Here is a 14,710-nt window from a genome sequence, read left to right on the forward strand (position 1 = left end):
TGTTCCCTACAAAACAAATTTCTACACCTAGGGCTAGTTCTCTAGATTAGGGATGAGTATCGGTCGGTTCGGTTCGGTTCGGTTTGATTGTGAATGTTATCGGTTGGGCATATCGATTATCGATTTTTAAATATGCTAAACCGATAACCGAACCGATAAGATATCGGTTATCGGGTATTGGTTAGTCGGTTATCGATCCTTATCGATTTGGTTATCGGTTTACCCGATAAGAATAAAAAATATCCAAAAATTTCATATTTTATTATATAAATCATGATCATACTGTTAAGAGAAAGGAACTAAATTTTTTCTCTTAAGAAAAGGGGGATTAAATTTCAACTTTAGAAAAGGAAAACTTTCTTTGCATTTGAAGATCCTAATGAATGATCTAGATTTTCAAAGTTATAAGTTAGTAGGAGTAAGGAATAAGTTCAACAATCTAATCTTACTAACTATCTTACTGCGGGCATAATTCACATGAAAATTATAAAATCCTAATCTTATAAATACTAAAGAATCAGTGCAACAAAGAAAAACTAAATATCTGAACAATTAATCCTTTAAAGTTTAGAACTAAAAATCTTAATTGAAGAATTAATATGAGAAATTCAGAAAAGTTTAAAATTTACTCTAAGGATTAAGGATTGAAGATGAATAGCAACTGCCGAGAGATATTGAGAGAATGAGAGAATGAAGCTATAAGGTGGCTTTATATACTTACCGGGTAAAATTATAGTTTTGTTAAAACTTATTGGGTTATCGGTTAAACCGTTAATGAAAGTGGACAAATCGAGACCCGAACAGGTAACCCAATATTCAAACAACATTAAACCGTTATCGAACTATTTATCCAATAACCCGATATCAATAATCCAATAGTATTTTATCGGTTCGGGCTATCAGTTATACCCGATATATGTGCAGCCCTACTCCGGATCTATGGTTAAGGGTGAATAATAAATTATTCCCGTCTCACCACAACTTTTGACGGTAAAGGTAATCCTCTTTTCATCTTTTAGCTTGATAGAAAAATAGAAATTTTCTTTTTTTAGGATTATATGTATAGAAGGGGAGCCTTTGAGGAACGATAAAATTATTTCTGTATGATTTATAACTTAGGAGTTCGAGTTGGGAAAACAATCATTAATATTTACATTAAGATAAGCTGTTTACATCACATTACTTGGGATGCGATCTTTTCTCGGATCCTATGTGAATACGGAATGCGTTGTGTACCGGATGTCTGCCCTGTATGTATCATTAAAGGAAAAGTAAACTAAAGAATCAACGTACTATGGGTAATTCTTTTGCAGTTGCAAATAGTGAATTTTAAAATAATGAAGTTTGTATGGTTCAAAGATAGTATGAATACTGAATGTCATTTTCAGAAATGAGGGGCTTTGACTGACTGGTGATCTTCCGAATAGGCTATTTCGTACATCATCAATTGATTAGTTGGCTAACTTTTGTAGAGTTTTATATAATTGTATATCCTTCTTAATCTTGTTTTACGTGTTGAAAAACTTTAAACGTTAAAGTCATAGCTCTTTCATTGGTTTGGTTGGTAACCCTCCAAAACCTATTAGTTTCCTCCCAATATATCTCATGCATTAAGTCAATATCATGCTTCCCCTTTTCTTCTATTATATTATTTGTTTTGTCATACTTCTTCTCATGCAGAGAGGAGCAGTTCCTTTTTTTTCCCTGTTATATATATTGGGAGAAGGGAAATTTAGACGATATTGAGAATTGAACTCATATATATCGTATGAAAAGTTTTCACCGATATCACAAATGAGAAGAATAGTTTAAAATCACCTTACTTGAAGGCTCGTGATTTCAGCGACCTACCTCTTTTATGGAATTTTGACTTTATGGGAGAACATTTTCAAAGTAATTGGCCCTAGAGGTGCGAATATATATAGCTTTTCGGCTGCGAATTTAGATGAACTCGTAACTTTTGATACGAAGTTTATATATATAGGGGCGGAGCTAATGTTGACGGATCGGGTGCAGCCGAACCAGTCGATTTAGTCTAAACTTTGTATTTGTATAAAGAAATTAAATAATATGTATACATTATTAATTTAGAATTCAGTAACTTAAAAGTGCTAGAATTTCAAACCCATAAACTTAAAAGCTTGGCTCCGCCGTTGTATATATGTGTAAGAATCTACAAAGGTTTCAATGAATATTATATCTTAATTCATAATTTTAACAGTACAATAAGTTTAATACCGAAAATGGCGTAGCCATATATATTGAAGGGTGGTCAACCGAACACCCTTCATTGAAAAATTATATTGTGTATATAGAAACGTATTATTGTGTATATAGGCAAAATTTATTTTTTATAAGTGTATATTAAATTTTGAACACCCATCGAGAAATTCCTGGCTTCGCCACTATAAAAATCTTATTAGTTGAACCCATTAGATTTAATCCTGAATCCGTGTCTCGTTGGCCCTTCAAAGTCCAAGAAAATCGAATTAGCAGTTCAATTTCTAGATTCAACTACGTTTCTCAAGTTTTCTTGGACCCATCTTAATTGTAGAGAAAATATAAGTAAAATTATCAATCTTCATATATAAGAAATTAAGAACGAAATGAGAGTTATTTTTTCTTTTTAATTCTTATTATTATATGTGGGTCAGTGAGGTCTGCTTAGGTCTGGTTGACCAACTAGTTTAGATTTTGCGTCTGGTTGAATCGAGAATCATCAGAGTAGTCATAATGCTAAAGATGATGTTATAGGTGACCTTCATTTTGTTTATTCTTTTAATTTTAGTATAATATTCTAATTTAATTAACAAAAAACTGTATCCATAGGCTAAACAATCCTGCCACTGACAAGTTTTTTTTTTATTTAAAAAAAAAGGTCTAATTGCTGAATTTTATTAGAAGGTAAAGTGAGTAAATAAGAGTAAGGCATGATCATGACATACATCTAATTAACCTCATTAAGCATAATACTTATGAGACAAGACAATTAATCAAAATTAAAGATCAACCAAGGGATCTGTTTCTTTGAGCAACCAAAGGACCCAAGTTGTATTGATTATCATTTGCCTCAACATGTTCTTTTTATTATTAAATCAATCAAATTATTGTATTGAACTTTAGAATGACATTGAAATCTTTGTAATATGTTGTATTTTGAAATTGCTTCACAATACATGTTTATCTATTCAATAGTGGGTCCTTTTGGTGTTTTTCTCTAAAAAAAAGGTAAATTAATCTTGAAAAAGTGATACACATATTACAGTGGCAGCTGAGTAGGACAACTAATTGGGATCATTTGAACTTTTTAAATTTTTGCGGGAAAAGTAGCTATTATGTTTTCTATACTTTCAGCTTGTTTTGCATTTCAAATTCGAATTCTAGTTATATAAGTAATAGTGCGTAATAGTAGGATCACACTTTTGGAGCTAATACAAATTTATTTCCCTCTTCTTTGTCTTCTCTCTACCTCTCCTGCTCTCTTCTTCTTCCTCTTCTCTCTTCCTCTCTCAGTTACTATTCTATTGTTGTGTTTGATACCACATGTGGTATCAATTGGCATCAGAGCTAGGCAATTATGATAGGACCTCGAAAAGGTATGGAAGGAGTCCAAGGATTCCAGCTATTGATTTACAGGAACAATATGAAGACTTGGCAGCACAACAATTAGATCTACGAGCTATCATGGATCAGAAGCATCAAGAGTTTAGAGACGACATGGATCGAAGGCAAACTGAGCTTATTCAAATGGTTAGTGCTCTCAAAAACTCTTTTGATGGAATGTAATTGCATCAGCAGTCGAATGATTATGGTTCTACTTCCACTGACAGAGCTCACACTACTGCAGCAGGTCAGGGCATTTTAGGTCCAAACCCTTACTATGGTGCTAACAATTGTAATCAAAATTTGATATTTCCTCGATTTAATAGTGAAGACTTAAAAAATTGGCTAATACTACTCTTACTAAGAGAGTGAGGCTGGTAGCTATGAATTTGGATGAAGATGCTCTAGCTTGTCATCAATCTTACTTGAAGTGTAGGGGTTCACCAGGTTTACCTAATTGAGATGAGTATTTGGTTGTGTTAGTCAAAACATTTGGGGATGAGTTTGCAGATCCCACGCTTGAGTTAAAGCAGTTGAGACAAACTGGCTCTGTGAGAGAGTTTCAATTTGCTTTTGACAGGTTAGTTTCACAGTGCAATTTTTCAAATGACCAAGCTATCTCATGCTTCTTGGGAGGGTTGAAGGAAGAGTTAGTTAATCCAGTTATGATGCATGAACCCGAAACTCTCTCAAAAACTTATCGATTGGCCAGACTAGCTAAAGTTACATAGAAGTTAATGCTAGAACTCTTCAACATCACTCTATGCCTACACAGTCTTTCCCTAATAGAAACCTTCTTATGAACCCCAACCTGCTAAAATTCATAACCAACATTCCTCACCGTCAAACAAACTAGCATTGGTAACTTCAGACACTACTACCCCTAGGAATATGAGGATGCTTTCTCCAGCCGAAATGCAAGCCAAGAGAGCCCAAGGACTATGCTATATTTTGTAATGATAAGTACACACCTGGCCACAAATGTTCTCTTCCTAAGCGAATGTTCATCATGGACTTAGAGTACCCTGAGGGTGATATGGAGGAAGAGCCAATAAAGTCAGAAGGTGCACCAACTACTAAGGAGTGGGCTTTAACTGATGGAGATCCTCCCTTAATCTCATTATGTGCTTTGAGTGGTCTTCAAGGGGCTCAGACTATCCATTTTATTGGTTATAGTGACAAGTGACTGATTGCGTCCAAATGCACACCTCAAAAGAGGTATAAAACAGTCGTTTGCAATTATAGAAACCCAACTAAGAGTCGGGGTCGAATCCACATGGAGATAAAATAGGAGTTAGGGGTATATATATTTCAATGTGCATAATTGAATTATCGAGATTGTACTTCCACAAAAAGATTGGTTTTCTATTTCTAATTTTACTCTATTGATTGCAAAATGAAAGAAGACTAGAGATAATTGTTTTTAAGATTTTTTCAAATTGATAAAAAGCCTAGGTCTGTGATCATTACCTAGTGTTTTCCTAATGGGATAAAGACTTTAATGCTTGTTCTGTTGACTGGGGTGTATTATAGCTATCAACACTAAATTACCCACTCAATACCTCTCGGTCGGAGAGTGATTTTGCCCAATTTGACTTTCTCAAGACCATATAGGTATCACACAAAACAGTTGATAAAATCTCAAGTCAAGTTGTTACTATCTCTAGGTTGAACCCTTTAATTGGGTAAATCAATCTCTTGATTGACCCAATTCCTTGTTAGCCAAGTTATCCTAGACTAGGTCTCTCTTTCTCAAGAAGAGACTAAGTCAAATAGGCATGAACTAATGTTTGCAACCATTAATTCCTCAAATTAAAGCATGAACTAAGCTAAATAATAAACACCAAATCATAAACAAGAACTAAATTAAATACCCATAAGGTTTACATACTAGGGTTGAGTCACAACCCTAGTAAAAATCTAGCTACTCATACTTGGGTTTGAAGAAAATGAAGAAGAAAGACTAATTAAACTCATAATGAAAGCTTAAAATAATTAAATCTATTGTAAAATAAACCAAAGCAAAGTAAACTTCCAAAAAATGACAAAGAAAAACGGCTACAGTAATTGCTGATGTTCAAACTTGATCTAATTTTATGAAACTCATCTATTTATACAAGGCTGAAAATCTCGAACAAAAATACCCCTCGGGAGGTTCTCCGGCCGCCCAATTCCATGTGCGGTCCGCAGATTTCTTCATCTGACAGTAGCTGGAGTTCTGTGGCCGCACAATTCTGAACTGCATCCGCAAAGTAACTTTTCTGCGGCCGCAGTTTTATAAAACTGCGGCTGCAAGACACTCTTCTGCGGTCCGCAATGTTAAGGTTGCGGCCACACAAATATTGTGCAGTCCGCAATGTACTGAGGTTCTGGACTTGGTAATTTTCATACTCTCTGATCTTGACTCCTAGCCCAGCTTTTGCGGCCGCATAATTCATGTGCGGTCCGCAATTTGTACAATTATATGCAAATTTGTCTGTCTTTGATTGCGGCCGCAGATGGAATTTTGCGGTCCGCAATTTCTTCTGCGGACCGCACATTTTGTGCTTCTATGCCCTTTTTTTGCCTTGTGCTTAGACTGCTCCTTTTTTGGTCGGATTTCATCTCGGGAGCCCAACTTCCAGCATTCCTGTAATTTTGCACAATTTTATTAGTTTCGGGAATACAATTCAATGCTTTTAGACTAAAACAAAAGTTAAAAGGTGTTAATAAGTAGTCAAAATCCCCACTTATCAACTCCCTCAAACATAAGTCTTTACTTGTCCTCAAGAAAATAATTTAGTTCCCACCTTCAAAAGTTAATGGTCATTTCAGCGAGTCGAAGGTGAGCCACCCACACATCAGTTGGGACCAACAATTACCCACACTACTTATGTATTATCAACAAGGCGAACCGTTAAACATTTGCGCACATATAGTTCTAGAGTGACATTTGAGCATCAAAAGTTGACTTTACTCATCAAGGACTCTTTCTCTATCATGTAGGTCATGGTGGATTCCAAATGCTTCCTCCTCTACTTTCCGGTTGTCTGGCTCACTTAAGAATTTTAGCACTCAATCCAAAGATTTATGAAAGGTTCACTCATCTCTCTCAAGAGGATGTTGCAAGTACGACTTCAAGTGCCATATGCTTGCCCCTCATGTAGATCGCCACTAATATAAGCGCACTCGTCTCAAAATCAGGTAGGACTTCTTTCGAGATGTAATGAAGTCTTTTGGATTAGGATTGGATACAATATGATTGAGTGGTTACACCTTTTCTTAAGCACTCCATTATTTTTATTCTAGGCTCACACTTTGCCAATTTCTTGAGGCACTTTCTTTTCCTTGGGGAACTAGAGAGACTTAACATCATTCTTTCTTGATCATTACATTCATTTTCTCCCTCTTTGATTTCTCCATGTTGGGGATCATTACCTCTCTTTGAATCCCTTCAACTCTTTCACTTATTCACTTGTTTTGCATTTTTCTTTTTGTTCTTTTCTTTTCTTGCCTTTCCTTTTCATCATTTCTTTTCTCTTTTTTTGCCTTGATACCTTTTTCAATTTCCTCTTCTCTCCACCAAACTTATGTTCTTAGCCATTTATTTCACAAGAGTGTTGATGGATATAAATTATTCATGTAATTTTATATGTAAAAAATAAGTTTTAAAAATAAAATATGAATAATGATATCCTATCCTCGCATATTTTCTAACAAATATTATAGGAAGAAGAAATTATGAAAAAGAAGGAAAGAGGCTAAAAGACAAGAGAATGAAGCAAAGCCATAGTTGCACACATCATCTTCATATTCGCAAATGTGGAATATACATATGGGCTTATGGAAAGAGATAATTAGAGATAAAAATGAGCATAGTTGCATATGTGGAATCTATATACGCAAGGTCACATTCGGATACATGGAACCTACATTTGCAAGTCTAACCCATGAAGTCAAAAATGAAAGCAAAAGAGCTATAGTTGCACATGTGAAATTCCAAACAAGCATGAGTTATGTAATTAATAATTATAAACCATTAACAAGAAGGAGCAAATAATTCTTTCATAAATTAATAAGTTCCAAATAAATTCCCGTCATTGATAAGTGTAACCTCATAAGACACAAAATAATATCAAGTATGATTAGGCTCCGAGTATTATTGAGCACGATTTATACCGAGGTTGTACGACCCGAGCCAGAATAACGTGTACACTGCCGAGGAACGTACGACACGATCCATAGATGCATCTATCTATTGCCGAGGCGTTCGGCCCGTTCCACAAGAAGAGAGGACACTTTATAAGCATTTGACTTAATCGTTATAACAAGGCTAGTACACAATGTAATAAAATTTCTATTAACGGTCAAGTAATCCGCTAAAATTCAAATAAGTAAAATTCGGTCTTTTACAATTCTTCTAATAAGTTCTAATATAATTTGGGCACTTAATTTAACAGATAGGGTACAAACATTACAAGTAATCCATGATCTAGGTCCTAAGCTACCTGGACATAAGCATGAATAGTAGCTACGCATGTACTCTCGTCACCTCGTGCGTAGGTAGCCCCCACAATTAGAAGCAAATATTAATTTAAATCACATATGAGGTAAGTTCCCTCTTACAAGGTTAGACAAGAGACTTACCTCGTCTCAAGTCTCACTTTCCGATCACAATTTCTCTCTAAAGCCCCAACTCGGTGCTCAACAATCCAAAGCTAGTCAAATATTATATAAATTAATCAATATAAGTTCAACAATTCATATTCTAGCTATTAGAGTGATTACCCAACACCGATTGAAGGATTCCTAAAATTTATCCCCGGGCCCACGTGCCCGGATTCCGAAAATTTTCAAAGATAACTGTTACTCATAACCTCACAAACTCAAATATATATTTTTCACTCAATTCCCCAACCATTTTCGTGGTTAAATCCCCTTTTTATAAAAAAAAAATCTAGGTTTTTCATCTAAACCGTAATTTTTACAATTTACATGTTAAAATCTACCCTTAATCCATGTATTTAACTTATATTAGATAGAATTTACTTACCTCCAAGTGCTAGATAAAAACCCATCTCCAAGAGCTCCAAAATCACCCAAGAGGTGAAAGAAAATGAGTTAGAAATGGCTTAAGTCCGTAATAAATGAGGCTCACTGCCTCTAGGACTTCCGCTTCTGTGGCTCTTTGGCCGCATCTGGGGAAAGGACCTCGTAGATGCGGTCCTTCCTTGGCTGGCCTACGTACGCATCTGCGGAAAGAGGGTCTCTTCTATGATGCCGCATCTGCCTTAGGTAAGACGCACCTGCGCAAGTCCCGCTTTTGTGGTCCCTTGTCCGTTTCTGTGGCTGCGCATTTGCGGTCGCCTTGCCTGCATCTGCGGTTTCTGGCTGCCCAATGCTGGGCCACTTCTGCGGCTATTGGCTCACTTCTGCGAGTTTGCACCTGCGGCTGGCCCTCCGCAGGTGTGGTTACACCAGAAGCTGGGTGCTTCGGCTGTTCACCCATGGCTAAGTGACCTCTGTGCATCGTTTGAATGGCATTCGGTCCCCCGATGCACCGTCCAAACATGCCAACAAGATGAAAATCATAAAACGGACTTGCTCGCACACTCAGAACGCGAAAAACAACATCAAAACTAAGAATCACACTCCAAACCAAATTGAATCAACTTATGAACTTCAAGTTCTTCCAACTTATTCCGAACGTGCTGAAACATACTTAAACTACTCGGAATGACACCAAATTTTGCGTGCAAGTCTTAAATCTCCATACAGAACTATTCCCCGACTTGTAATCCCAAACAGATCTCGATAACACCAAAACCTACTCCAAACTAAATTTAAAGAACTTTTAAACCTTAAATAAGCAAACTTTCAACCTTAAGCGCCGAAACGCTCCCGGGTCATCCAAAAACCGATCCGAACATACTCCCAAGTCCAAAATCATCATACGAACCCATTGGAATCGTCAAATTCTGGTTCCGGGGTCGTTTACTCAAAATATTGACCAAAGTCAAACTTAGAATTTTAGGAGCCAACTAAGGAACTAAGCATTCCGATTTCAACCCGAACCCTTCCAAATCCCAAACTAGCGATTCCCGCAAGTTATAAAACAGTAAAAGCACATATAATGAGTATTATTTAGGGGAGCGAGGACCTAGAATGTAAAATGACCGGTCGGGTCGTTACATTCTCCACCTCTTAAACAAACGTTCATCCTCGAACGGGTCTAGTATGATACCTGAAGTGCTGAATAAGTGCGGATATCTGCTCCGCATGTCCTCCTAGGTCTCCCAAGTAGCCTCATCGACTGGTTGACCCCTCCACTGAACCTTTACTATAGAAATATCCTTGGACCTCAACTGGCGAACATGTCTGTTAACAATGGCAACTGGCTCCTCCTCATAACCCAGGATCTCACCTAACTGAACCGTGCTATAGTCCAACACATGCGACCTGTCGGCATGATACCTTCGGAGCATAGACACGTGGAAAACCGGATGAACTCCTGATAGACTGGGAGGCAAATCAAACTCATAAGCAACCTCCCCAACTCGTCTCAACACCTCGAATGGACCTATAAACCTTGGGCTCAACTTGCCCTTCTTCCCAAATCTCATGACCCCCTTCATCGACGAGACCTTCAAGAGAACTTTCTCTCCCACCATAAAAGATAAATCACGTGCCTTCTGATCCGCGTAACTCTTCTGTATAGACTGTGCTGTGCGAAGTCGCTCCTGAATCAACTTTACCTTTTCCAAGGCATCCTTCACCAAATCAGTACCATATAACTTAGCCTTGTCAGGCTCAAACCATTCGATGGGAGAACGACATCACTGACCATATAAAGCCTCAAATGGGGCCATCTCGATGCTGGACTGATAACTGTTGTTGTAAGCAAAGTCGGCCAAAGGCAAAAATTGATCCCACTGCCCTCCGAAGTCAATGACACATGCTTTGAGCATATCCTCCAAGATCTGAACTATCCGCTCCGACTGCCCGTCGATCTGCGGATGAAAGATTATGCTAAGCTCTACACGGGTTCCCAACTCACTTTGTATTGCTCTCTAGAAATGCGAAGTAAACTGAGGACCTCTATCTAATATAATGGAAACATGTACACTATGTAACCGAACAATCCCCTGAATATAAATCTAGGCCAACCTCTCTCAAGAGTACGTGGTCACAACTGGAATGAAGTGTGCTGACTTGGTCAACCTGTCGACAATGACCCAAATTGCATCAAAATTCCGCAAGGTTCGCGGCAACCCAACTACGGAGTCTATAGTAATGCACTCCTATTTCCACTCAGGTATAGTCATCTGCTGAAGTAGGCCACCTGGCCTCTGATGCACATACTTGTCCTACTAGCAATTTAGGCACCTCGCCACATACTCAACTATGTCCTTCTTCATCCGCTGTCACCAATAATGCTGCCTCAAGTCACAATACATCTTCGCTGCACCTGGATGAATAGAATACCGGGAGCTGTGTGTCTCCTCTAGAATCTTCTCCCTCAAGCCATCAACATTAGGAACACATAGGCGACCCTGGAGTCACAGAACACCATCCTTACCAAGAGTAACCTCCTTGGCACCACCCTGTAGTATCGTCTCTCTAAGAACCAACAATTGCAGATCATCAAACTGGCGAGCCTTGATCTGCTCGAATAGTGAAGACTGAGCAATGACGCATGCAAGAACTCGGCTGGGCTCTAAAATATCCAACCTCACAAGTCTGTTAGCCAAGGACTAAATGTCCAAAGCTAGTGGCCTCTCCTCTGCTGAAATGAATGCCAAACTACCCATACTCTCCGCCTTTCTGCTCAAGGCATCTGCAACTACATTAGCCTTGCTCGGTTGATAAAGGATGATAATAGCATAATCCTTTAGTAACTCAAGCCACCTGCGCTGCCTCAAATTGAGATCCCTCTGCTTGAACAAATACTGCAAGTTGCGATGATCGGTGTAAACCTCACATGTCACCCTATAAATATAATGCCTCCAGATCTTAAGAGCATGAACAATCACGGCCAACTCCAAATCATGTACAGGGTTTCTTCTCATGGGGCTTCAACTGAAGTGAATCATATGCAATAACTCGCCCCTCCTGCATCAATACACAATCCAAACCAACGCGTGAAACATCGCAATACACCGTATACATCCCTAAACCGGAAGGCAATACTAACACTGGTGCTGAAGTCAATGCGGTCTTGAGCTTCTGAATGCTCACCTCACAATCATCGGACCATCGGAACAGAGCACTCTTCTGGGTCAATCTAGTCAAAGGTTCTGCAATAGATTAGACGCCCTCCACAAACCAGCGATAATAACCTGCTACCCCAAGAAGCTCCTGATCGCGGTCGCTGTAGTGGGACGAGGCCAACTCTGAGCTGCCTCAATCTTCTTGGGATCAACCTTAATACCCCCGCCTGATACAACATGCCCCAAGAATGCTACAGAATCTAGCCAAAACTCACACTTGGAGAACTTCGCATATAACTTTTGTTCCCGCAAGGTCTGAAGCACCACTCTCAAATGTTGATCGTGTTCCTCCATGCTACGTGAGTAGATCAAAATATCATCAATAAATACAATGACAAACAAATCAATGTATGGCCTGAACACCCATTTCATCAAATCCATAAATGCCGTTGGGGCATTAGTCAAATCGAAGGACATCACTAGAAACTTATAATGGCCATATCTAGTCCGAAAAATAGTCTTCGAAACATCCGAATGCCAAATCTTCAACTGATGGTACCCCGATCTCAAGTCGATCTTTGAGAACACCCTAGCACCTTGCAACTGGGCAAATAAATCATCATTAAACGGTAACGGGTACTTGTTCTTGATTGTAACCTTGTTCAACTGGAGGTAATCAATGCACATCTACATAGTCCCATCTTTCTTCTTCACAAATAACACTAGTGAACCCCAAGACGATATACTTTGTCTGACAAAACCCCTTGCTAGAAACTGCTCAACATGTTCCTTCAACTCCTTCAACTCTTTCGGAGCCATGCGGTACAGTGGGATATATATAGGCTGGGTACCTGGAGCCAAATCAATACAAAAATCGATATCACGATCTGGTGGCATGCCTGGAAGATCAGAAGGAAACATATCGGAGAACTCCCGGACTACGCCCACTAAATCGATCACCAAAGTTTCTGAAGTATTATTTCGAACATAAGCTAGGTAAGCCAAACAACCCTTCTCGACCATGTGTCGAGCCTTCAGAAAAGAGATTACCTGACTAGATGTACTGATATACGAGCCCTTCCACTCCAATCTAGGCAACTCTGGAATCACAAAAGGTAATAGTCTTGGCATGGCAATCAAGGATGGCGTGATACGGAGATAACCAGTCTATGCCCAGGATGACCTCAAAGTCGGTCATATCAAGTAACAGAAGATTCGCTCTAGTCTCATAACCACAGAATGTAACAATGCAGGACCGGTAGATCTGGTCCACAATAACATAATCACCCACAGGAGTGGACACATAAATGGGAGTACCCAAGGACTCACGAGGAACACCCAGGAAATGAGCAAACAGAGATGAAACATATGAATATGTACATCTTGAGACAAATAGTACTGAATCATCCCTACCGCAGATAGAAATAATACCTGTGATCACGGCATCTAAGGCCACTGTATTTGGTCTGGCTGGAAAAGTATAGAACCGAGCTGGAGCGCCACCTGACTGGCCTCCACCTCTAGGATGACCCATACCCACCTACCCTCCGCATCTGGGCGGTCGGACGGCTGGTGGGGTAGCTGGTGCTATAATCATAGGCTGCTGACCCTGCTGCAATGCCTTGCCTCGAAGCCTGGGGTAGAACTTTCGCACATGACTGAGATCCCCGCACTCGAAACAACCTCTCGGTACAGTGAGCTATTGACCTGAAGTCTAACTCTGATGGCCTGAATACCCACTGGAGGAACCCTGAATAGCTGGTGGGCGGTAGGAACTCTCTGGCATGGCGCTGAAATACGGTTGCACTGGAGCACCCCGAGGAGGTGGCGGTGCTGGATATGTGGGCCTGCTAGACTGACCCCTCATGAACTGGCCTCTTCCCCCAGCCGGGGCACCTCTGAACTCTCCCGAATATGAAACTGCTTATCCCTCATAGCCTGCTCTCGGCTATGCTGACATACACCCTCGATCCTCTGAGCTATCTCTATAACTAGCTCGTAAGAAGTCCCCATCTCAACCTCTCAGGACATGGTGGCCTGTATGCCGGTGTGCAAACCCGAAACAAACCTCCGCACTCTCTCTGTATCGGTGGGAATGATCATAAGTGCATGGCGAGACAATTTAGAGATCCTCGCCTCATAGTCTCTCACTGATATCTGACCCTACTGGAGTTGCTCAAACTGAAACCGTAACTCTTACATCTGAGAGGGTGGAATATACCTGTCCAGAAAAATATGGGTGAATCAGTCCCAAGTAATGGGAGAAGAATATGCTGGTCTGCCGAGAAGATATGACTACCACCACCTACGGGCACTGCTCTCAAGCTGGAAAGTAGTAAAATCCACCCCATGGGACTCCAATATCCTCATGTTGTGCAATTTATCCCTTCACCAATCAATAAAGTCCCTGGGGTCCTCATGTCGCTCACCTCCGAAGACAAGGGGATGAAGCCTAGTCCATCTGTCCAATAGCTTCTTCAGATCGCCAGCCGCAGCTGGTCTGGGCTCATGTATGGCTGCTACAACTGGATGAGCTCCGCCCACGGGTAGTGCGCTCGGGGTCTGATATACGACAGCTGCATGCCCTAGATCCTGAGCGGTAGGGGTTTGTGCTCCCCCTCCCGCCTGAGATGTGGCTGGATCTACTGGAAATAAACCAGCCTGGGTCATAAAATCCATGAACTACAGCATACGGCCCATGGCCTCCTGAAATCCCGGTACAGACATGAAATCCACCGGGGCTGGCTCTGCTGCAGGCACCTCGCCCTACTCCTCAATAATAGGATCCTCTACTGGATCCACAAGTGGCATAGTTGGAGCAACTCTGGGACGCCCTCGTCCCCTACCATGGGCTAGAGCCCCCCTTCGGCCTCTAGCAATAAGGGGAGCACTCCTCCATGGTCTGGAACATCCGATGC

Source organism: Nicotiana tomentosiformis, chromosome 4 (genome assembly GCF_000390325.3).
Source record: "Nicotiana tomentosiformis chromosome 4, ASM39032v3, whole genome shotgun sequence".
In the NCBI taxonomy this organism is placed as follows: Eukaryota; Viridiplantae; Streptophyta; class Magnoliopsida; order Solanales; family Solanaceae; genus Nicotiana; species Nicotiana tomentosiformis.